General features: G+C 43.5%; 1 long non-coding RNA gene across 1 annotated transcript; it reads right to left on the bottom strand.

Annotated features, from left to right (window-relative positions):
• Positions 1-19,262: 19,262 nt before the first annotated feature.
• LOC308409063 lies at positions 19,263-21,913 on the bottom strand. The gene is made up of 3 exons (XR_013973918.1): positions 21,096-21,913; positions 20,224-20,356; positions 19,263-19,994 (listed from the first exon to the last, which is right to left on the bottom strand). It is a non-coding gene; the product is annotated as an uncharacterized lncRNA (long non-coding RNA).
• Between the last annotated feature and the right edge of the window lie 619 nt (positions 21,914-22,532).

Below are 22,532 nucleotides of genomic sequence, written 5' to 3'. Positions count from 1 at the left end.
ATCAGCCTATGAATCAGTGCAGCACATGTGGATCCTGGAACACAATGTTGAAAATCAAAATTACTCCACAACAATGTGAGAGACTGGTGTATAAAAAGGATTCCACAAGCTAGTGAGATATGTAGTGTACATAGTTTTCATAGGACAATATGCATTTGATGGTATGATCACTGGCTCATTTATCGTAATATTGAACATTCCCTATCATTGGAATAAACTGAGCTGGCTAGTGACATAAAATACAAACATTTAACTAAAAATCGTACTCAACACAGTGCTTGCACACATCTCGTGTTTCATATTTTAATAGACAGTTTTATGGAATTTCTTTTCACTGCCACAATCACCCCTCAAGAGCAACATACATGTGCAGCTTTGTAAAGGAAAATCTGTAGAGGAGAAGCTCTTCTGCTCGTTTTCTGGTTTTTCAAACAACTCTTGGTGGTATGAACACACATGGCTGCTCCAAACAACTCCAGAAAGCCTTGGGAGCATACACAGGAAGCAATGAGGCAAACCCTGTTTTTCACTGCTTGTGCTCATGTGTGTTTGTAACAGTGGCTCTTCCTGACCCTTTACAAAGTCTGCATTTGTGTTAACTTCTATTAATATACAGGGTGGGTCATTTCTATGGATACAGCGTAATAACATGGGAATGGTTGGTGATATTAAAGTCCTGTTTGTGGCACATTAGTATATGTGAGGGGGCAAACTCCTCAAGATGGGCGGTGACCATGGTGGCCATTTAGAAGTCGGCCATCTTGGATACAACTTTTGTTTTTTCAATAGGAAGAGGGTCATGTGACACATCACACTTATTGGTAATGTCACAAGAAAAACAATGGTGTGCTTGGTTTCAACGTAACTTTATTCTTTCATGAGTTACATACAAGATTCCATCTTTCAGCTCTCCAGGCAATACCTTGGTGTTCCCTCAGATGAGCTGGAAGAGGCCCAGGGCTTACCCTGCTAACACCCCAATGACATTTTGGGAGGTGTTAATTACTGCACAACCTTCTTGTTCTCAGTCGTGGCCCCTGCATACCAAACACCCAGGCAGTAGCGGTAGAAGGCCAGCAGCAGGTCCGGGATGGGCGTGAGGTTCTGGGGGCGCTCCGTCTCTGGGCTGGGGCCCGGGCCGGGCCTCGGGGGTTTGGGTCCTGGTTGGTGTGTTGCCGGGGTTGTGGGCGGGTGGGTGGATGGGGGCCCAGCCCTGGAGCAGGGTGCTGCCGGTGCGTCGAGCCACCTGGGGGGGCTCTTCAACTGGTCTGGATGGGCCTGGGCCCCTTTTCCCTGGCGGGTCGCGGAGTATGGGGGTGCCTACTGGGGTCAGCGGGGGAGCTGGCCCCAGGGAGGGGTCACTTGCCCCTCCCTTCCTTCCCTCCCCATCTCCAGCTGCCTCCCTCTTCCCGCTCCACCACAACGACCCACAAATGCAGGGCCTTGGAGTAGGGGTATGTCACCAGGGTGCAGAGGAGGCTACCCCCCCCCCCCCCCCCCCCCCCCCCTCTGTCCCCTTCTGGCTGCCTCTGCCTCAATTTTATCCCACAACTTAGACATTCACATTACTCACACTCTCATTACACATACATATAGGATCTTGGGGGTGGGCACGATACACGGAATCCAAAGTACCATCAGGGTGTAAACCCCACCCCTGGCGTCGTTGCCCACCTCTCAATTTTAAATAAATTCAAATTCAAATTCAAAATTCAAATTTTATTTGTCACGTACACAGTCATACACAGTACGATATGCAGTGAAATGCTTGGACAACTGCTCGTGACCTAAAGAAAACAAAAAAAGGAAAAGGCTATGAATAAGATAGGAAATAAATATGAAAAATTAAAAAGGGTAAATTTAACTAGGAAGGAATAAAATATAAATTAAGGTTAAAAAGGAAATAACTGTACAACACAAATTAGAATGAAGGGTAAATTTAACTGGGAAAGAATAAGATAAAATATATAAATTAAAGTTGAAAATAAAATAATTGTACAACAAAATACACAATATAGAACTATATAAGAATGTATGAAGAACTATAAATATAAATAAATATATACACAATAACAGCAGCTGTACAAGTATTAACCAGAAATGAAGAATATAGTGACCAGTGTTGTGCAATCCACATTATGTCTTGTGCAGTGCAAATATGCTTAAAGTGATTTAAGTGATGAAGTGAAAACAATGTCCAGAAGGTCCAGTGTGTGTGTAAGAACCATATGTGTGGGTCAGTGCTGTGTGGTGGTGTGATTGAGAGACCGTATCGCCTGCGGGAAGAAGCTCCTCCTCAGTCTCTCTGTGTTGGTCTTCAGGGAGCGGAATCGCTTTCCTGACCTCAACAGAGAGAACAGTCTGTTGTTGGGATGGCTGAGGTCCTTCACCATCTTCCTGGCCTTGGTCCAGCACCGCCTGCTGTAGATTGAGTGCAGGTCAGGGAGCTCGGAGCGGATGGTGCGCTCAGCTGACCGCACAACCCTCTGTAGAGCTCGTCTGTCCTGCATGGTGCTGCTCCCGAACCAGGTTAAGATGTTTCCCGTCAGGATGCTCTCTATGGTGCACGAGTAAAAGTTCCTGAGCACCTTGGAGGGCAGTTGGAAGTCTCTCAAGCGTCTGAGGTGGTAGAGACGCTGTCGGGCCTTTTTCACCACGGTGTTGATGTGACAGGACCATGACAGGTCCTGCGTGATGTGAACTCCGAGGTATTTGAAGCTGTCCACTCTCTCCACTGGGCACTCGTTGATGACGGGGGTCTGGTAGTTCCTCTCCTGCTTAGTGCTGAAGTCCACTATCAGCTCCTTTGTCTTACTGACGTTTAGAAGGAGGTTGTTCCTCTGGCACCAGTTCTCCAGATTCCTAATCTCCTTCAGGTAGGCCGTCTCGTTGTTATCAGAGATCAGGCCCAAATACATGTAGACATTGAGGGCTATCAGGAGGGGCTATGCGCTTACCTGCTGCTCTCTGGCAGGTAGCTCCATGCCCTCCTGGGTTTTAAAAGCACCTTAGAACACACATGCATCAACACTACAATGAGCGGGTGGAGGGAGGTTTGGAGTCTTCTCTCACCCCCGTTCTCTGCGGCCTGCTGGAGCGGGGGGGCTAGGAGGAGGAGTTGGCCGTCCGACTGCGGTCTGGAGTGTGGGGCCTCCCTGCTGCTGCGGAGTCGGGGCGGTCTGCCTCCCCCCACCGCAGGGAAAAGGGTAACACTACCTGGGTCTGGGTGCAGTTCCCCCCTCCAGGGGCAAGGGTACCTAGACTCGGTTTGTAGAGTACACTTTGGGAGTGTGATCGTGTGTACAGCGTCTCTTTATGTCTGTCTCCACGTTGGTTGAGTGTGGAGTAAGTGCATATGAGAGCATGAGGGTGGGAATGGCAAGGCAAGGCAAGGCAAATTTATTTGTATAGCACAATTCAACAACAAGGTGATTCAAAGTGCTTTACAGAGACATTAGAAACAAAAACAAATAAAAAGCATGATTTAAAATTGATTAAAACAAGCAAACAAACAAACTAACTAAACACACACATTTCACACCTGTTCGCGCGATCTGAACCCTTATCGTAAGGGGAGCTACCAGTCCTTCTGTGGACGAGCTACTTTCTATTTTAAATTCCCTGAATTTAAAATACTCTCTAGACCCAGTCTAGACCCAGTTGGGGAGCTACCCAGAGCTCTAATCCCACACCTGTTCGCGCGATCTGAACCCTTATCGTAAGGGGAGCTACCAGTCCTTCTGTGGACGAGCTACTTTCTATTTTAAATTCCCTGAATTTAAAATACTCTCTAGACCCAGTCTAGACCCAGCTGGGGAGCTACCCAGAGCTCTAAACCCACTTAACAAACAAACAAACAAACAAACAAACAAAACCGTATATAAAATCAAAACAGATAAAATCAGAACAGTAGATAAAATCAGTTTTGAAATTTAAGCTTAACAAACAAACAAAACAGTATATAAAATCAAAACAGATAAAATCAGAAATAGATAAGATCAGTAGTTAGTGTAAGTTTTGAAATTTAAGCTTAAAAGTGTGGATTTGGTGCTTTATTCAAATGCAGCTGAGAATAGGTGAGTCTTCAACCTGGATTTAAATAAACTGAGTGTTTCAGCTGATCTGAGGCTTTCTGGGAGTTTGTTCCAGATATAAGGAGCATAAAAGCTGAATGCAGCTTCTCCATGTCTGGTTCTGACTCTGGGAACTGATAAAAGACTGGATCCAGATGACCTGAGGGATCTGGAAGGTTCATACTGGGTCAGGAGGTCACTGATGTATTTTGGTCCTAAACCATTCAGAGCTTTATAGGCCAGCATCAGAACTTTAAAGTCTATCCTCTGACGGACAGGCAGCCAGTGTAAAGACATCAGAGCTGGACTGATGTGGTCCACTTTTTTGGTCTTAGTGAGGACTCGAGCAGCAGAGTTCTGAATGAGCTGTAGTTGTCTGACTGATTTTTTAGGTAGACCTGTAAAGATGCTGTTACAGTAATCAAGCCTACTAAAGATGAATGCATGGACTAGTTTTTCCAGGTCCTGTTGAGACATCAGATCTTTTATCCTTGATATATTCTTGAGGTGATAGTAAGCTGATTTTGTTATTGTCTTAATGTGTTTTTCTAAGTTTAGGTCTGCATCCATCACTACACCCAAATTTCTTGCCTGGTTTGTGGTTTTTAGATGTATAGATTGAAGTTCTCTGGTGACCTGTAATCGTTTTTCTTTGGCGCCAAAGACTATTACTTCAGTTTTGTTTTTGTTTAGTTGGAGAAAATTGTGGCACAACCAGTCATTAATTTCCTCAATGCATTTACCAAGAGCCTGTACAGGGCCTCGGTCTCCTGGTGACATTGTGATATATATTTGTGTGTCATCTGCATAGCTGTGGTAGTTTATTTTGTTGTTCTTTATAATCTGTGCCAGTGGGAGCATGTAAATGTTAAACAGAGGGGGTCCCAAGATGGAACCTTGGGGAACTCCACATGTGATACTTGTCTGCTCGGATGTGAAGTTACCTATTGATACAAAGTATTTCCTGTTTTCTAAGTATGTTTTGAACCAGTTTAGTACAGTTCCTGAAAGACCTGCCCAGTTCTCAAGTCGTTTGAGTAATATGTTGTGGTCAACTGTATCAAATGCTGCACTGAGATCCAGTAAAACTAGAACTGACATTTTTCCACTGTCTGTGTTCAGACATATGTCATTAAACACTTTTGTCAGAGCGGTTTCAGTGCTGTGGTTCTGTCTAAAACCTGACTGGAAGGCATCGTAGCAGTTATTCTGTTTTAAGAAGTAATTGAGCTGTTGAGAAACTGCTTTTTCAGTGATCTTACTTAAAAATGGGAGATTTGAGATCGGCCTGTAGTTGTTCATTTGTGTCTTGTCAAGATTGACCTTTTTCAGTATAGGTTTGATTACAGCAGTTTTTAGTGGTTCTGGAAACACACCTGACATTAAGGAAAAGTTGACGATCTGTAACAGGTCTGACTCTAAAGTCTTTGAGACCTTTTTGAAAAAACTTGTTGGCAGGACATCTAAACAGCAAGAGGAGGAGTTCAGTTGACCTAAGATGTCCTCCAGATCTTTGCTGTTAATCGGGTGAAACTGTTTGATGGTGTTTAAACAGCTTTTCGGTGGACACAGTACATATCCTGGATCTGCTGTTGATGTACCAACTGCTTGTCTAATCTTTTGGATTTTGTCTGTGAAGAATTTGGCAAAGTCATTGCAGGCCATGGTTGAATGAAGTTCAGCTGCCACTGGCACAGGAGGGTTTGTTAGCCTGTCAACTGTAGAAAATAAGACCCGAGCATTATGGCTGTTTTTAGTGATGATGTCAGAGAAGTAGGACCTTCTTACACTCCTCAGTTGTAAATTATAATTGTGAAGTTTCTCTTTATAAATGTCATAATGAACCTGGAGGTTTGTTTTTCTCCATCTGCGCTCAGCTTTCCTACACTCTCTTTTTTCATTTTTCACCAGTGTGGAGTTTCTCCATGGAGACTTTTTCCTTCCAGAGATAACCTTCACCTTAATGGGGGCAATAGTGTCCATTACATTTAACATGTTAGCATTGAAGCTATTGACGAGCTCATTGACTGACCCTCTGGACAGGTCAGGTGTTAATGGGAAGACCTGGTTAAAGATCTCACTACTGTCTTCAGTTATACACCGTTTTGTGATCACTGCTGTTGATATATTTGTGTGGGCTGAGATTTTACTTTCAAAGAAAACACAGTAATGATCAGACAGGCCCACATCAGACACAGTAACCTTTGAAATGCTCAGGCTCTTGGAGATCAGTAGGTCAAGAGTGTGTCCTCTGTTATGTGTGGCCTCTGTTACATGCTGAGTCAGCCCAAAGTTGCCCAGAGTGTTACTCAGGTCTTTAGTCCCTTTGTCCTGAGGGTTGTCCACATGGATGTTAAAATCCCCAACAATAATTACACAGTCGAAATCAACACAGATCACAGACAGCAGTTCACTGAGGTCATTAAAAAAGTCTGTGCAGTATTTGGGAGGCCTGTAAACATTAAGAAACACAACTTTGGATGGGGCCTTCAGCTGTAAAGCCACATATTCAAAAGACTGAAAACTTCCAGGAGATAGCTGCTTACATTGAAATGATTCATTAAATAAGACAGCGACCCCCCCTCCTCTCCTGCTCACCCTGGCCTCACTGATAAAACTGTAGTTAGGAGGGGTCGTCTCGATGAGAACAGCTCCACTGTTATTTTGGTCCAACCAAGTTTCAGTTAAAAACATAAAATCAAGGCTGTGCTCAGTGATTAAATCATTAATTAAAAATGTTTTCCCAGCTAAAGATCTAACGTTTAATAAAGCCAACTTAAGTGTTTTAGAGGTATTACTTGTCCCCTCGTGTTTGGGAGCAGTCTGTGGCACACAAGGTATGTTTACTATGTTTAAAGATCTTTTAGAGTGCAGCTCTCTGTGTTTTGACCAGGCCACATGTCTCCTGTCACCTAAAAGTACAGAAATTTTAAAACCTTCTAGTAAACAGGGTCCCAGCTTCTCCTGGGAAAAGTCATCACTGCCATAATCCTCACAGCCCGGACCCTTCACACATCACACATCAGACTGTGGAGACAGGGCATGAAGAGGAACTAAGGGGGGCGAGGCTGGGCAATGTGACTTCGATTGCTCTGTTGAGGGTGGGGCTCGGTGGCGAACCTTTGGCTGCTTTGGTGGGGGGTTTATGGGGGACAAAGAGGGATTGGGCCGGGGGGTAGATCTGAGCCCATCATTGACTCGCTCCATCATCTCTTCAGTGAATTTCAGGTGTGGGGAGGAGGGAGAAAGGGAGGGGGAGGAGGGTGATGGGGGTGATGGCCTGTCAGGGGTTTGGGGGACTGGGGAAGATCCTGGTCCTGGTTGTTGGTGTTGTTGAGAGAGTTGGAGGCAAATAGGGACCCCTCTTCTTGCCTCTTCTTGCCTCAGATGTCTCTCCTCTCTGAGGCTCTTCCCGGGTGGGGGCAAATGGAGCTCCTCCTCAAGGTTTCTGCTGGGCTTTGTCTGTTCTTGGAGTACTGTTTGTTCCTCTTTATGAGATAACTCCTCGTTTATCTCAGCCTTGGCTCCAAGCACAGATGGATGACGTATGGAATAAAACAAGTTGGAGGTGAACAGTTTCACCCCTGACTTGTTAAAATTAAATCCATTTGCTTTAAACAGATGCCTGCGTTCCCAAAAAATATTAAAGTTGTCGATAAAGTGCACTGAGTGGTCAGCACATGCTGATATAAGCCATTTATTCAGTGTAAACAGCCTGCTGAATCTCTCGTCTCCTCCTCTGACCGGCGGTACAGGCCCACTGATGAATACAGCTGCATTCAGAGAGTTTACAGTGTTTAATAATCCAATAAAGTCCCGTTTCAGAACCTCCGATTGTTGTTTGGACACATCGTTTGACCCTATATGCAGGACAATGTTTGTCACAGTTGGATATTCATCTACAATTTGAAGAATTCTCTCCTTCAGGATGTTGACCATATCGTTAGGAAAGCAGAGGACTTTAGTGTTCTTACCGCACATGCTTTGTACATCCTTTACAGCAGAGTCACCCACAATCAGCGTTTCAGGCCTAGCCTTTAGCTTTCCCCGTGGATTTTCAGGCCTTACTTCGCTACTTTTAGATGGATGGTTGTCCGATATAGATCCAGGGTCCTTTGATAGTGGAGCAAATCTGTTCTGCAGTTTCACATTCAGTTATTTTGAAGGTTTGTTGTTAACCTTCCTATTCACGGTTGTCCAGTCCTGTTTCCTCTCGTATACAGGGGTAGAAGAGCTTCTCTGTCTCGTAGGAAGTGAAGGCCAGTCGGTTTCAGAGATTTCAGCTCGCTGTGCCCTGCCTGTGGTACGTCCTCCCCCTTCCAGGAGACATGATTTATGTCTTGGTTTTGCACCAAGACAGTCCAAGGGGGGATTATCGCTTGAGGATTTATAATAGTGCACAAAGTCTACTTTCTTGGTCATGTTATCTGTGCTCCTTAGCTGTGTGCTAGCTTGCTCATCGCCATTGTTTTGAGTCAAAGGCAAGGTTGTTTCATTTCCACACAGTCCATTTACCTCCACATAATAATAATGTACACTTTTATTGATCCCTGTGGGGAAATTCTTCTCTGCATTTAACCCATTCACTCAGTGAAGCAGTGGGCAGCCACCAGCGCAGCGCCCGGGGAGCAGCGTGTGGGGATGGTACCTTGCTCAAGGGTACCTCAGGGTAGCCGTTCAGGGGATTCGAACCCCTGACCTTCCGATCATGGGGCAACCACTTTACCTACTGAGCTATCCCTGCCCTAATTCTTCTAAGCGATGAATTTTTGTCTCCAGTGCTGCAATCTTCTGCAGGAGGCTGTGGTAGTCATCTGTGGAGAGGGAAGGCATCTTGTTGCTAGTTAGCCTAGTGGTTAGCACCTTTCTAGGCTATCGAGGCTGCTCGGTGCCCAGACGCTGTAATCAGGCTTCAGCTGTGTCTAGGCCACAGACACACGGAGCGCTGAAGATAAGGTAACTATAAAAATGTTGCTGTTTCTGTTAAGAACACTTTAGTCCTAATGATCTATAAGTGTCCAGAAGCTATCGCAGGTAAGCTCATATGGAAAAAAGGGAAAAAATCAGCATAAAAATTGGTAAAAATCAATAAAAGAAGCAAAGCATTTAGAGAGCAAAGAGATGAAGCGTCCACACTCACAAAGGGGGAGGAGAAAAATATGGATGTTTGTATATGTGTGTGCCTGTATGTCTGTGTCTATATGTCAGGTTGGGTGTCAGACGCCACCTCTCTGGGGACATCTTAGGCCCTCCAAGGTTTGGAGGCCTATCTCCCCCTACCACCACTTCCCCTGCCAGTGGCGGACTCCCTCAGACATCGGTGCGTTGGTGGTTCTTTGTGTCCGGGGATGGGCGTCCAGGTACACACCGGCTCACTCCTTGGCGGCCGCTTATCGGGGCCTGGAGCCTGGGGCTCGCTCGGGCCACTTCGGAGGTGGGGTGCCCCCGGCCTCTCGGCCTGGGGCTCGGTCACTTAGGCACGGCTGGCTGCCGGCGGAGCTCACGGGCGCGTCACTGCAACTCCCCCTGGCTTCTGCTCCGTGGCTGCTGAGTGAGCCCTCATCTGGGACTCTCCTCAGCTCTTTCTGGGACAGTGGCGCGGCTGCCCCTCTGTTGGTCTTCCTTGGTCTCTTGTGTTCTGGGGGCCTCTGGATGTCTGGAGTTTTGATCTCCTCCATACCCGCTTCATGCCCTGGAGGACGGGGCTGTGCCCCCCCCCACACACACACACACACCCTCTAGCAGATCATTACATGAAGGAACCTTTTAAAAAAAACAAAAAACAAGCACGTCCATGCTCACAGGTGTACACACGGGTGATCACACCCACAAACTACACCCTTTTTGGCTCCTACCTCAAAGCACACTGTGTTCTGTTGATCTTATGTGCTGCACAATAATGTTTAATATTTAGTATTTACTGCCATATTCCCATATATCATTGTGATGTTGTTTATTCTATTACTCTTGTTCTCTTCTGCTTGTTTTCTTTTTTCTTTCTCAGCAGGTGATCCAGGTGATCGATATATGCATTTTTTTTTCTTCTTTTTTTTTCTGCTCATTCTGTTGGTTTTTGTTTTTTGCCCTTCTCCCCTGTCCCTCTTCTCAGCTGTTTCTCTTTCCCTCTTTCTTTCTCCCCTTCTTTCCCCCAGTCAAGTCTGTCCCGTATTCAGTAAGTGAAAATAAAATGAACAATAAAAGGTGAATCAAATGGACCATTACGGCAAGGCTGGGATGGTCAATTTGGTAAAGTAAATCCGTTGGGCATCTTTCTTTGCCTTTAGACAACAATTCTGATGGCAAAAGAGCCAAACGGGACAGGCAAAAAAAAAAAAAAAAAAAGAAGGCCAGCAGCAGCTTCTGGTCCAGGTTATTATTCCTCAGGACACGGAGTAAGTGCAGCCACTGCTGGTCCTTCTTTACCAGGGCGATGGTGTTAGTCCAGGTGAGACTGGTGGACATGTGGGTCCCAAGAAACCTGAAGGTGGAGACAGATTCTACCCACTCTTTTTTAATTAATTTGAATGTATTAATTAGAGGCTGTGCTATTCCAAACCACTTGTGTCTGTATAATATTAAATCTTTCAAAGCACTCACATTCAGGGAGAAAAGGTATCATTTTAGAGCCATGTTGTGACATCGTTTTCACATGAAGTCTTTTCTTCCTGAGTTTCTGTTTGTTTTGTTTTGAAGAGAAAACTAAGAAGGTGTTGTTTGCCTTTTGTTCAAGGATAAACCCACTAATTGAACCCTGAGTTCCTCTAACTCCCTCTAACTGGAGCTAATTAACACTCAAGGCTATGCTACACAAGTGCAAGTTAAATTCCATTACTTTCCTTAAAACACTTTATAACCAGCTACTATGTTGCTGGTATCTGAAAGCATTGAACAGTCAGTGTGACCTTGGGAATGCAAAATAAGCACACTTCATCAATGTGAGACACTTGTGAAGATGCATAAAACAAAGTTATTAAAACAACAGTCTCTAATGAAAGTTTGTTGAAAATGTCAGTGCATCTTTTTGTATGCTGTAACTGATCTAAGAAAAAGGTCACCACAAGTAAGATGTTAATAGAGTGACGATGTAACAAGCTGACACTGGGAGCCTTCTCAACTCGGTACCTACATAAATAACAGCTTTCCATAGAATCAGTCCAGATTCTGGACTGAGCACCATGGCCAAGACCAAAGAGCTTTCCAAGGATGTCAGGGGCAAGACTGTGGACCTACACAAGGTTGGAATGGGCTCTACACAGCTGGGTGAGAAGGTGACAACAATTGGTGCAATTATTCACAAATGGAAGAAACATCTCCCTCAGTCTGGAGCTCCACGCAAGATCTCACCTCGTGGAGTTTAAATGATAATGAGAACGTTGAGGGACCAGCCCAGAACTACTCGGAGGAACTTGTCAATGATCTCACAGCAGCTGGGACCAAAGTCACCAAGAAAACAGTTGGTAACACACTACACCATGAAGGACTGAAACCCTGCTGTGCCCGAAAGGTCCCCCTGCTCAATAAAGCACATGTACAGGCCGGTTTGAAGTTTGTAACTGAACATCTCAGTGGAGGAGGGCTGCGTGAAAGTGTTGTGGTCAAATGAGACCAAAATCCAGCTCTTTGGCATCAACTCAACTCGTAAATGTTTGGAGGAGGAAGGATGACTATCCCTATGACTCCAAGAACATCGTCAAACATGGTGGTGGAGACATTATGCTTTGGGGGGACAGGACAACTGCACCGCATCAAAGGGAAGATGGATGGGGTCATATACCACCAAATGTTGGGTGAGACCCTCCTTCCCTCAGCCAGGGCATTGAAAATGGGTCATGGGTGGATATTCCAGCATGACAATGATCCAAAACACAGGACCAGTGAAACAAAGGACTGGTTCAAGAAGAAGCAGCTGAGTTGGTCTCCCGACATTAATCCTATTGAAAATCGGTGGAGGGAGCTGAAGGTTCGAGTTGCCAAAAATCAGCCACGAAACACTAATGACTTGTAGAAGATCCGCAAAGAGGAGTGGGACAACCCCCCCAAAGATGTGTGTAAAACTCATGGCCAACTACAAGACACGTCTGACCTCTGTGGTTGCCAACAAAGGTTTTGCCACCAAGTACTAAAGCAAAGGGATCAGATACAGTACTTATAAATTAATTTGCATTTTCATGAATAAAATAACTTTTTTCAAATGCATTTTTCTGGATTTTTTGTTTTGTCTCTCACTGTTCAAATAAACTTAACCATTGAAATTATAGACTGATCCTTTCTTAGTTGGTGGGCAAACTTTGCTGGGGTTCAAATATTTTTTTTCCCTCACTGTAATTTTCATAGCAAAAATGGGATGGACGAAAATGTCTTGTGTCAGAGATGCTACCCTGGAGCTTACCTGTGGAACGTCACAGTGGAATTCCCCATAAACCTTTCAGTTGCACAAGCACCCTTAGTTATGATTTCTTCTCTCCAAGTGAATGACAGAAATTAAAAATTTTGTCATACTAGTCACCTATTAAACCTTTCCACTGTAGCACCCACTGGTGGCTGATCTGCATTTGCACAGCAAGTTTGTAACACTGTCTGCCTATTAAAACACATTGACACTATATGTTAATGTGTGTGAACGATACCGAAAATTAATAATAAACTGGAACTAAAATTGATATGTTTCAATTAAATACTAATACTGCATTATTGTAGAGTCTACATTACAATATAAAGCACCTTGGGGCGACTGTTGTTGTGATTTGGGGCTGTATAAATAAAACTGAATTGAATTGAATTATTTGTCTTTCCTCAAAGCCACATCAAATGATGTGCCTGAGGTTCATCTGGAGTAAACGTATCCTGTCAGATCACTTTGTACCTCAGCTGCTTCCCCCTGTAGAATCTGGTGAAGTGTGATGACTGACAGGGCTATATTTATGAGGGCACAGGCGTGAATGTTGACGCTTCTCACTTCATGACAAAACCTTGCTTCCTGTGCTGATCAACCTGATTTTCATTGTACATACCCACATAGCAAAATTGGTATGGCCTGGATCTGGCCCACACAATGTGCTTACACATGGCCCACATACCTTAAAGAATGACGGCCTTTGGTGGCCCAGATCTGGTTTGCCAGATGTGGCCCACACATGGGCCAGCACATGGCCAGTTGCAGACACACTGGTGGTCCTGTGCTGGATTCTTTAAGGTATGTGGGCCATGTGTAAGTTGTGTGCAGCCGCGACCCTGTTGTAGACACACACTGGCCCAGAACAGTTTCAGCTCTGGCTCCAGATGTCAGCCTAATGTGTACTTTAATCAAGCCATGTAATAACAACATGTGTCAGAACATGATAGCGCAAAAGTAACATGACAAAACTCTGTTCAGACAGTGAATGAACTGATTCTTATATAGTGCTTTTCTGCTCTCCCAGTGCTCTATACAACATGTCACATTCACACACTTCCTCTAAACTGAGTGCTTCCTAACTACATTCATAAACATTCACACTCTCAACATGCAGACGCCAGGGATCGAACCACTAACCTTCTGCTCCGTAGGTGACCTGCTCTACCTCCTGAGCTACAGCCACCCAGTGGTAAACATGAATAAACCCTCTCAAGGTTTTGGATAAAGTGTACACTCACAAACCTGTCAAACCTGCATTTGAAACGTTGGCTACCATAGCAATATAGTATTGCAGCATGGCATTTGGGTCTTCTAACTAAAATAGGAACATAAATAGTGCCATCATTGCCAGACCTGGCCCACATCTGGTTGACATACACCCTGCCATGACACCGGTCAGTCAGAAGTGCCAGCTTGATGCCAGATCCGGGCCAGACCTGTTTTCTATGAGCCTGGGCCACATAAACCAAACTACAATCGGGCCAGATGTGGCATGCCATCACATAAACAGTGCCATCTACATCAGGCCTGGCCTGGATGAGATACCACTGACCATGCCAGAAGCCAGCCAGCAGTGCCAGCTTGACACCAGATCAATGTCTGTGTGTACACAAATCAGCTTTACCTGGGTGCTGTTGACAGATTGCCTGTCAAACAACTGATACGCAGCAAGCAAATGATTCTACTGTTTGATTTCACTCAGTCACTCAGTGCTTCTCCCGGGATCTCTCCGTTCCATTTCTGGCTTTACTATTTGCTGCTGACATTATCTGACTCCAGGTCTCTCTTTCCTTGCATGTGGCTTCATCAGCTCAGGGGCACTCCTTCTCAGCAGACATCCCACATAGCAGACAGGTCCGGCCTGGATCTGGTGTCAAGCCGTCACTGCTGGCTGACTTCTGGCATGGTAAGTGGTACGTCATCCAGATATGAGCCACCAAAGGGCAGTCATTCTTTGCAGTATGTGGGCCATGTGTAAGCACATTGTGTGGGCCAAATCCAGACCATACCAATTTTGCCATGTGGGATGGTGCGCCTAAAATAGAGTATCAGAGTAAGGGTTCAGTCTGTCCTACCACCTCACTCAGTGCTGTCAATAAATTCCTTGAAACTCCCCAAGGCCTTACATACTGTCTCACAGTGTAATTTATACACTTCACCAAGGCTAAGTGAGTGCTCACCGCAGCACAGAAGGTCATTGGCTGCCCCTCCCCTATTTTGCAGACATCTAGGTGTCAGCAGAGCTAAGGCAGTCACAGAGCACCAACCATCCTGCAGCTCACCTGTTCAACCTGCTGCACTTTGGGAGCGATACAGGTGAATACAAACCAGAACTCAGGAGCAGTTTCTTTCCACCATGAATCACTGTACTGAACACACACACATGCCCCACCCAGACTCACTCATCAGTACCTCTCACACACACACACACACACACACACACACACACACACACACACACACACACCGACAGGACAGGTAAAATGTGTGGCAGTGGGAGGAACAGTGACGTGTTGATTTCTTTTTCCTTTCTCGTGCTCTTATTGTGTCTTGGTCCCTCTTTTTAATTTCATGTCCTTGATGTTTGAGTATTTTACTCCTTGTAAATGGGCTCTCAGAGACAATGCTACATAAACAGATGCAGAGGGTCTTTGGTTTAGACTGTTGTGTGCAGACTTTGTATCCTCTCCTGCTGGGATTTTCTTCTCACTGCTGAAAATAATGCTGCTTTGTTTCAGGATTGTTGCAAACTACTAATCTTAGTCTCAGGTGTTTCTCTTTCTGGTAGCAGAGAGTAAGCACATGGTTGTTGTAGTTTCTGGGTATCCACTGAGTCTCCTTTCATGAAAGTGACTGTAGCATAGCCCTCAGCTGTCCACTGGTAGCAACATGATGGCATCCAGCAGACAAGGGAGGACCCCTGTGTCCACTGCGATGCACACTTGTACAGGCTGAGTGGGGTAATGAGAGTGTGCTTGTGCCTGTTTCTGAGGACGCCGTCAACAGGAGACTAACAACAACTCCACAGCAGAAAATGAAACCTCTGTCCAAACAAGAGCTCCCAGTGGACACTGTAGCATCTGCAGAAACTATTACTGTTCTGCACTGCAGAGCGAGGCGAGGAAGAGGAGGACGGAGCGGTCCCTCGAGTTAAGGGTGTTTTTCAGTTTTAGAGAGATTAGACTGTGTTTGTGTGTGTGAATCAGTGCACCTCTCATATAAAGTCACACCGCACACACACAGCATCATTTACTCAGCCTGTCCTCTCAGCCTGCCCACGCTGCACCTGTGCTGCATGTGCAGCCACCACGACAGATTTATAATCAGAGGCGCGGCCGTGCTTCATGTCCCTCTCAGTTGTCACCTGTTGCCCTGACATTTGCTCAGCCCGAGATCAGATCCATTAATACATCACAGCAGCCGTCCAGCACACCAGGACTTGTGACCGTGCATCAGGGTTGTGTCTTCTTCATTGACATTCTTCTTCCTTGTACGGTATAATTTGGTTTACCTCTCCCATCCCAACAATGGACTCTTCTCACTGTTGAGGTCTCGGAAGCGCTTCCGCTCCCTTAAGGCCAAAACAGAGAGAATGAGGAGGAGCTTCTTCCCCCAGGCTATTCGGGCCCTGAACCTGGTGTAGGACTGGACTCTCCCAAACACGTCACTATAAGACTGGACTCTCACACACGTCACCACACGCACCACCACACATTTCCTATAATCCTATAATTCCTATAATTCCTAATCCTTATCTTTATAATCTCTTCTGCTATTTGCACATTCTTTACTGTAAATTCCTAAGTTAATTTGTAAATTTTTGTAGTAAACTGTAAATTGTAAATATTGTAAAACTTTTCTTCTGTCATTTAATGGTCGGGCATTGTACAGCTACAAGCATTTCACCCCCATGTCATACTGTGTATGGTTGTGTGTGTGTGACAAATAAAATTTGAATTTAAATTTGAATTTGAATTTGTGCTGCAGATCAGAGGGTTGGTAGTACGATCCCTGGCTCCTATCTATGGGCCACATGTCAAAGTGTCTGTGAAGAAGATACTGAACCCCAAATGTGTGTGTGAGCTGTCCTACATGACTGTTCTACACCTGCTCACTGCTTTTCAGTGGAGTCCTTTCTTTTAATTAGTCTCTTTGTTTGCAGGAAATATTTCCCACTGGTGATCATACGGGCAGGCTTAGTATGTGCAGCATCACGTGTTGTGCTCCGCATGATGAGGATCTGGAAAAACCAACAGATGAATTGATAGACTTAGTTTTTGCTGGTCCAATGTGTTCAACATCCTTACTGTTGGAGTGATTTTGATAAAAGTTGTGCTTAAAACTGTAAACCTTGCCGTGCATGTTCAGATATTTTTCTGTTCCTCCCCTACATCTAGGATGGTGGGGGATGCTATGAGCTATAGTGTTGCAGGCACATTGCATGTAAGGTTCTGGTTTCCTTATTTAGTAAGGAATGTTTACTTCCTGCCGTTTATGGGCTCACCTGTGCTTGTATATGGTGGACCGTTATATGGGATGAGGGGAGATGACCCTTTCATTACTCGGGATGTTGATACACGGTTGTAACCAGGGAGACACACACACACACACATTCACTCACATGCTCACACGTGCATATATACACACAGTGCCATAGCTTTTACGACTCACCATATGGGTTTTGCAATGAGGTATTTCTGTAACTGTTTTCACTGAATAAAAGGCTGTGAGGGGACGCTGGTTCTTTTACGTTGGCTGGGATCAGGTGAGGGACTTTCAGATCCAAGATCCTGCTTCCCTTGCAAGTTGAAATGGATTGAGCTCTGATTGTCTTGCTTTGTTCACAGGGATGCGTCTCTGAGCTAGCGAGGCCTGCGAGTGCAGACCTAACACTTGCATGTTTGTCAAGGTCAGGCACTGCTCGACCTCTCAGCAGCATGAAGCAGGTTTAACCTCCATGGATAACTTCTACCGTCATGACAGCTGCATGAAACTTTTCAATTGTTATCCTTTTGCTAAGCTTTAAAACTGTAACTGGGAGTCGACAGCTCTCGCTTGTAGATGCTGCTGTGAACCATAACCCGCACAGCAAGCTCATGTTTCAGTTTTATATAATTTACACACAGTCTGTAGAAACAATGGGATAAATCTAATGCACAGTCCTGATGGCAGCACACTCACTGAGGTTCTCTCAATGCAGCACAAGATCAGTCAGATGGTTTTATTGTTGTGTCTGATTACTTTTCTATGAGTCTGAGGATGAAGTGCTGTTCAGTTCATGGTCTGTGCCTCTGTATTAGCCACCCTGATAATACTTTGGCTGTTTTTAGAATTAGTGCTAACCGGGGACGAACTGAGATTTAAAACAACAGTCTGCCTGAGGGCCAAATGCTGATATTGTATCAAGATCTGCTGGTTTTGTTTCTCTCGTCATTTAGTCACAATTTTCTTTCAAGGAAAAAAGAAATATAAAATATTTATTTTATAGTATTTGCCAACATGCTGACATCAGGCCGACCAGCACATATACCAAAATATAATATCTATTGAAGTATTTACTAGAAAGGAACTCCAGAAGAAGACCAATTTTTATCCAGGACATTTCTCCATGCCTGTTTGGACTTGAAGACCTGGTGACTGTGATAAGTCGACATGACCGTGTCACTTTAAGTTAGCAAAGGCAGGCAGAGCTGCGTGGCTCCTCTGGCACCCTATAAAGGATGACTCACCATATTTGCTATATGCCATATATCTAAAGTGACATTATGTGTTTATGTGAAATATTACTTGGAAACTTACCATAGAATTTATTAAACTGGGTATTTGAATATACAATAAGTTTAAGACCAGAAACATCAAGCAAAGCTTTTATTTTACAAACAAAAACATACTGTAATGATTTTCTCCTCCTGGTGCTCTGTACACAGCAAATCCAGCATGTCCAAATTAACACTGTCGGATTTGATTTCAACACTATTAAAGTGTCTATATGGGTCCACACCAGAGAGTGTTAATTTAACTCGTTTTGGAGAGTTGGTACGTTAACTCTGATTTAGTGTTAAACACCAAATCTGGCTGGAGTTGATAATTTAACACTTGGTGTTAAGAGTTTATATATTAACTCTCAAAGAGTATTTTAGTTTAACTACGTAAGAGTTATCTTCTAATTCATTCTAAAAAGCGGGAATTTTACTGTTCTGAACTTCTAGAAATTTCTTTTGGAAATAAAAATTTACTAAACAGATGCAATAGTTTTTGAAAAACATTTATTCTGAACTGTGCACCACAATTTCAAAACATTTTTTGAAAGATGTAACAGTGTACATGTTCTCACTTTCATTAGAATTGTGTTTATCAAAAGGTCTGACATAGGTGAGCTGCACTGTAAAAAAAACGTGCTGTTTTTACAGGAAAACCCTGGCAGCTGGGGTTACCAGGGACTTCCTGTAAAAACGCTTTACAGATGCAACTTGTAAATTGATTTACAGTGAATGAATCTCAGATTAAAACAGTTAAATCTACAGGAAAAAGAAGTTAATTTCACACATAGATGTGATATATAAATACACTATTTCCTGTATCTTTTACAAGTAATAAATGCTTTTTGTGGATCCATAAACTGCAAAATTAACAGGGAAATATCGTACAAAGAACTAATTTAACATGGTAGAACTATGGTGAAACTGTGCATATTAAATGGAGCTGCTCTGTAAATTATACATAAAATCTATGCTGAATATTATATGTTTTAATGTAAAATTTTAACCATAACCCAGCAAATTTCTTACTGCTACGCCTACACCCAAACATGCAAAAATACATCTTGAGAAAACACAAGAGAGGAAAATATCACTTTTGGGAAATTTATTTTGCAGCCACATTAGCAAAATGACAGCAAATGGATCCATTTTTCCAACTAACACAATATGCAATGCACACAGCAACTACACAATTCAATCAAAATATAGGCTATAAAAGCTGTGGAACATTCCTGCAAAGCAAGAACCACGTTCATGAAACAAGCATTTGTTAGACCCTCCACCAGAAAAAGTTAAATAACCTGTTAAGACTTTAAAACAAAAAACACATATTGTGCCAAAAATGATCATAATCACCGTGCAACGCAACACGCACCCTGCTGTCACCACAACCATGGCCCTGGTCAGAAAACATCAGCAAAACCACGTGGTGAAACAAACCTACACATGTGGTCTAGAAACACTGCAGTAGCCGCATGTTGTTTTTTTCTTTTCTTATGTAAATAAAGAACATTCCTACAAAGAAAGAACATCTTCATGAATTGGCTTCATGCATTCGACCAGTAAAAGGTTCCGGTACACATTGTGGAACAAAATTAACAAAGTAAAACTAACAGTCCACAGAGAGTCAAAATTTAGGCTTAGCGCCACTCGTGGTCGGCGAGATCCTGAATCAGGGTGAGGACTCGAGGGTTCACACTGAGACGACGCTTTGAGTTTTTGTTCTCTACTTTGGTTCCTTTTTCTGGGTTTATGGAGAAGAAACACCTGTAGAATAACAATCATATAAAAGTTTATTAAGCATTTTTATAATTGATCAGTTAAAATACACGTACAAAGTAAGTAAAAATTAAGTATATACATATATATACACACAGTCATGGCCATGACCACGTTCAAGACAAAGTATAACCAAAATGCTGTGGGGAAGTGAACATAGTGGGAGACCAGGCTGGGATACGTGAAAAGACTGAAGGGTATTGAAGATGGAGTTTACCTTTATTCCTCTGACGTCTTGGATAGTTTCAGACTGGAGATCAGCAACAGCCGCGTCATATGTCTCTGGAGTGCGTGGAGGACCACAGGCATTTGGATCAGCATAAAACTCACTTCGTGTTACTTCACAGTACCTGCAAAAATATTGAGAGCAGCTGAAGTTTTCTGTAAACCCTCCTATGCAATGAGAACCCAAGTTGTCCCCAGCAATACAGTAAAGACCCCCTTTTACTGTTTCTCCATCTACATCTATTCCATCTGTCTCCAAAGATTTCAGATCTGCCAACAACTCTGAGAAAACTTTGGCTATTCCAAAACGCTTGAAGTCATTCTCAACACACAACAAGACTAAAAACATGTTATCTGTATTTGAACGCAAATGAATGGGTAAATTTGCTAATGACAGATAGACTGCAAGAAGTTTGTGCGTCTTTTTAGCAGAACCCAGGGGATTCACTACCTCAAATGAATCTTGGTACAAAATCAGTTTGAGGCTTTCCGGGTTTTCATTAAAGAACTGGTGACATTTGAATATTTTGCCATCATATAAATCCTTAAAAATTTCTACATCAGGACCCCAAACTGTTGTGACTGTGTATTCCTCCATAACTGTGACTCTAAAAAGCTCTTCAGGGTTTCTCCAACTGGTATGTAGTAAGCACATTTTTCTGTCATGTTTTCATCCATTCCCAATGGCACTTTCTTGGGTTCTGTGTATTTAAACATTTTTTTGAATGTTTGATTTCTGGTGTGTGTTGTTCCTAGTTGTCCCTGATGGCAAGCAGAGAACAAATCTGACTCTTTAATGCAGTCACAGATTTTAGTGACTGCTTCATCTGATAGGTTCATTTCATTTTTTAGTAAACAACTTACCTTATTAATTGTGTAGGCTTGACCCAATTCGTGCACATTCTGCATTTCCTCAGCAATACTCTGTATAGTAGAGGGAGGAATTAGCAGCTGTCCTTGCAGTTTAAGTTAAAAGACACACATGTTTCTGAGATAAGAATGACTATCCTTCTCTGGCATATCACTGGCTGAACTAGCAGATGCCATGGTTTCATGTGTGTTTTCTGAATATTCTGTACTGTCATTTGGGGGCTGAGGATGAGATTCCTTGTACATGTCATCAATACCATCTGGGGAACAAGCTTTATGCTTCCTACACATGTGAGAAGTAAATGATGACTTTTTTGTAAACATATGCTTACAACCACTTACTGGACATGACACAGACCTGCCCTCTGCAATATGATCGTTTAAGTGAGACACTAGCTCTTTCACTTTTTGAAAATGGCGGGCACATAATGAAACCGCACATTTTAAATCTGCAACAAGAGCTTTATGAGTAGCTTGAAGTGCAGGTGCATTGTGCACACGATAAAAATGCCCCTTGAAAGCAGAATATGTGGTGAATGTTTGGCTGCAATTGGCGCCAACACATTTAAAAATACAACAAGGCTCATTCTTATGCACTCTGCAATGTGGTACATAGCCTCTTAATGTGACCAATACCTTTTTACAAAAGACGCAGATGATCATTTTTAGTATTTCAAAAGTTTGCCTGTGCTTTTCAGCTGAACTAGCATGCTAGCGCTAGGTTATGAGCATTGGTCTAAAGATCAACTGGTGCTTTTATCTTGAAAAAACGTCGCCTAGATATTGAACTTACCGTGCAGACTTTCTGACGAACAAACACAGATCCTCAAAAAACACTTGAAATCGTATGTTTGTAATTTGTCCTAACAATGTAGTTGCTGAAAGTTCAACGTTTTCTTCTCCCGTCTTCTCTCTCGTGCTGGCTCGTTAGCTATAGTCGTGAACTAGGCGCTCTTCCCCTCCCGCCCTCATCCAATCAGAGACGAGCTTCAGATGCACATTCAAAATTAGGCGCGCTCAGTGCAACGGTGAGTGGTTTGAAGTAGCTTACAGCTCTGTGGAGATGAGGCACCATAGAGATCCTATGGGAGGCACTGTAAGTTTGTTTAGCCTGTAATAATGAGACATTGCTGACCTAACCCAAAAAAGTATTCTAGTCTAAGTATCACATTGCAATTAAAAGAAACATGAAGAATACAAGCATTATGACAGAAGCATTACTTAGTCGTTAAATAATAATTTCTTATTGGTTACCCTACAATAGGCTGAAAATAGCCCGAATGATTTAAGAAAAAAACATGATGTAAACAATTTTAATTGTATATTTTTATATAGCCTATAAATGGAGAGGCAACCTCTCAGGTTCACAATGACATCTTCTGTGTCACGGATTGCCGGGGCAAGCCGTGTGGAATTGTAGAAAGGGACCAA

Source organism: Rhamphochromis sp. 'chilingali', assembly GCF_963969265.1.
Source record: "Rhamphochromis sp. 'chilingali' genome assembly, chromosome: 13".
Taxonomy (NCBI): Eukaryota; Metazoa; Chordata; class Actinopteri; order Cichliformes; family Cichlidae; genus Rhamphochromis; species Rhamphochromis sp. 'chilingali'.
Note: the sequence above shows the minus strand (reverse complement) of the source record. Positions and strands in the feature narration are given on the sequence as shown.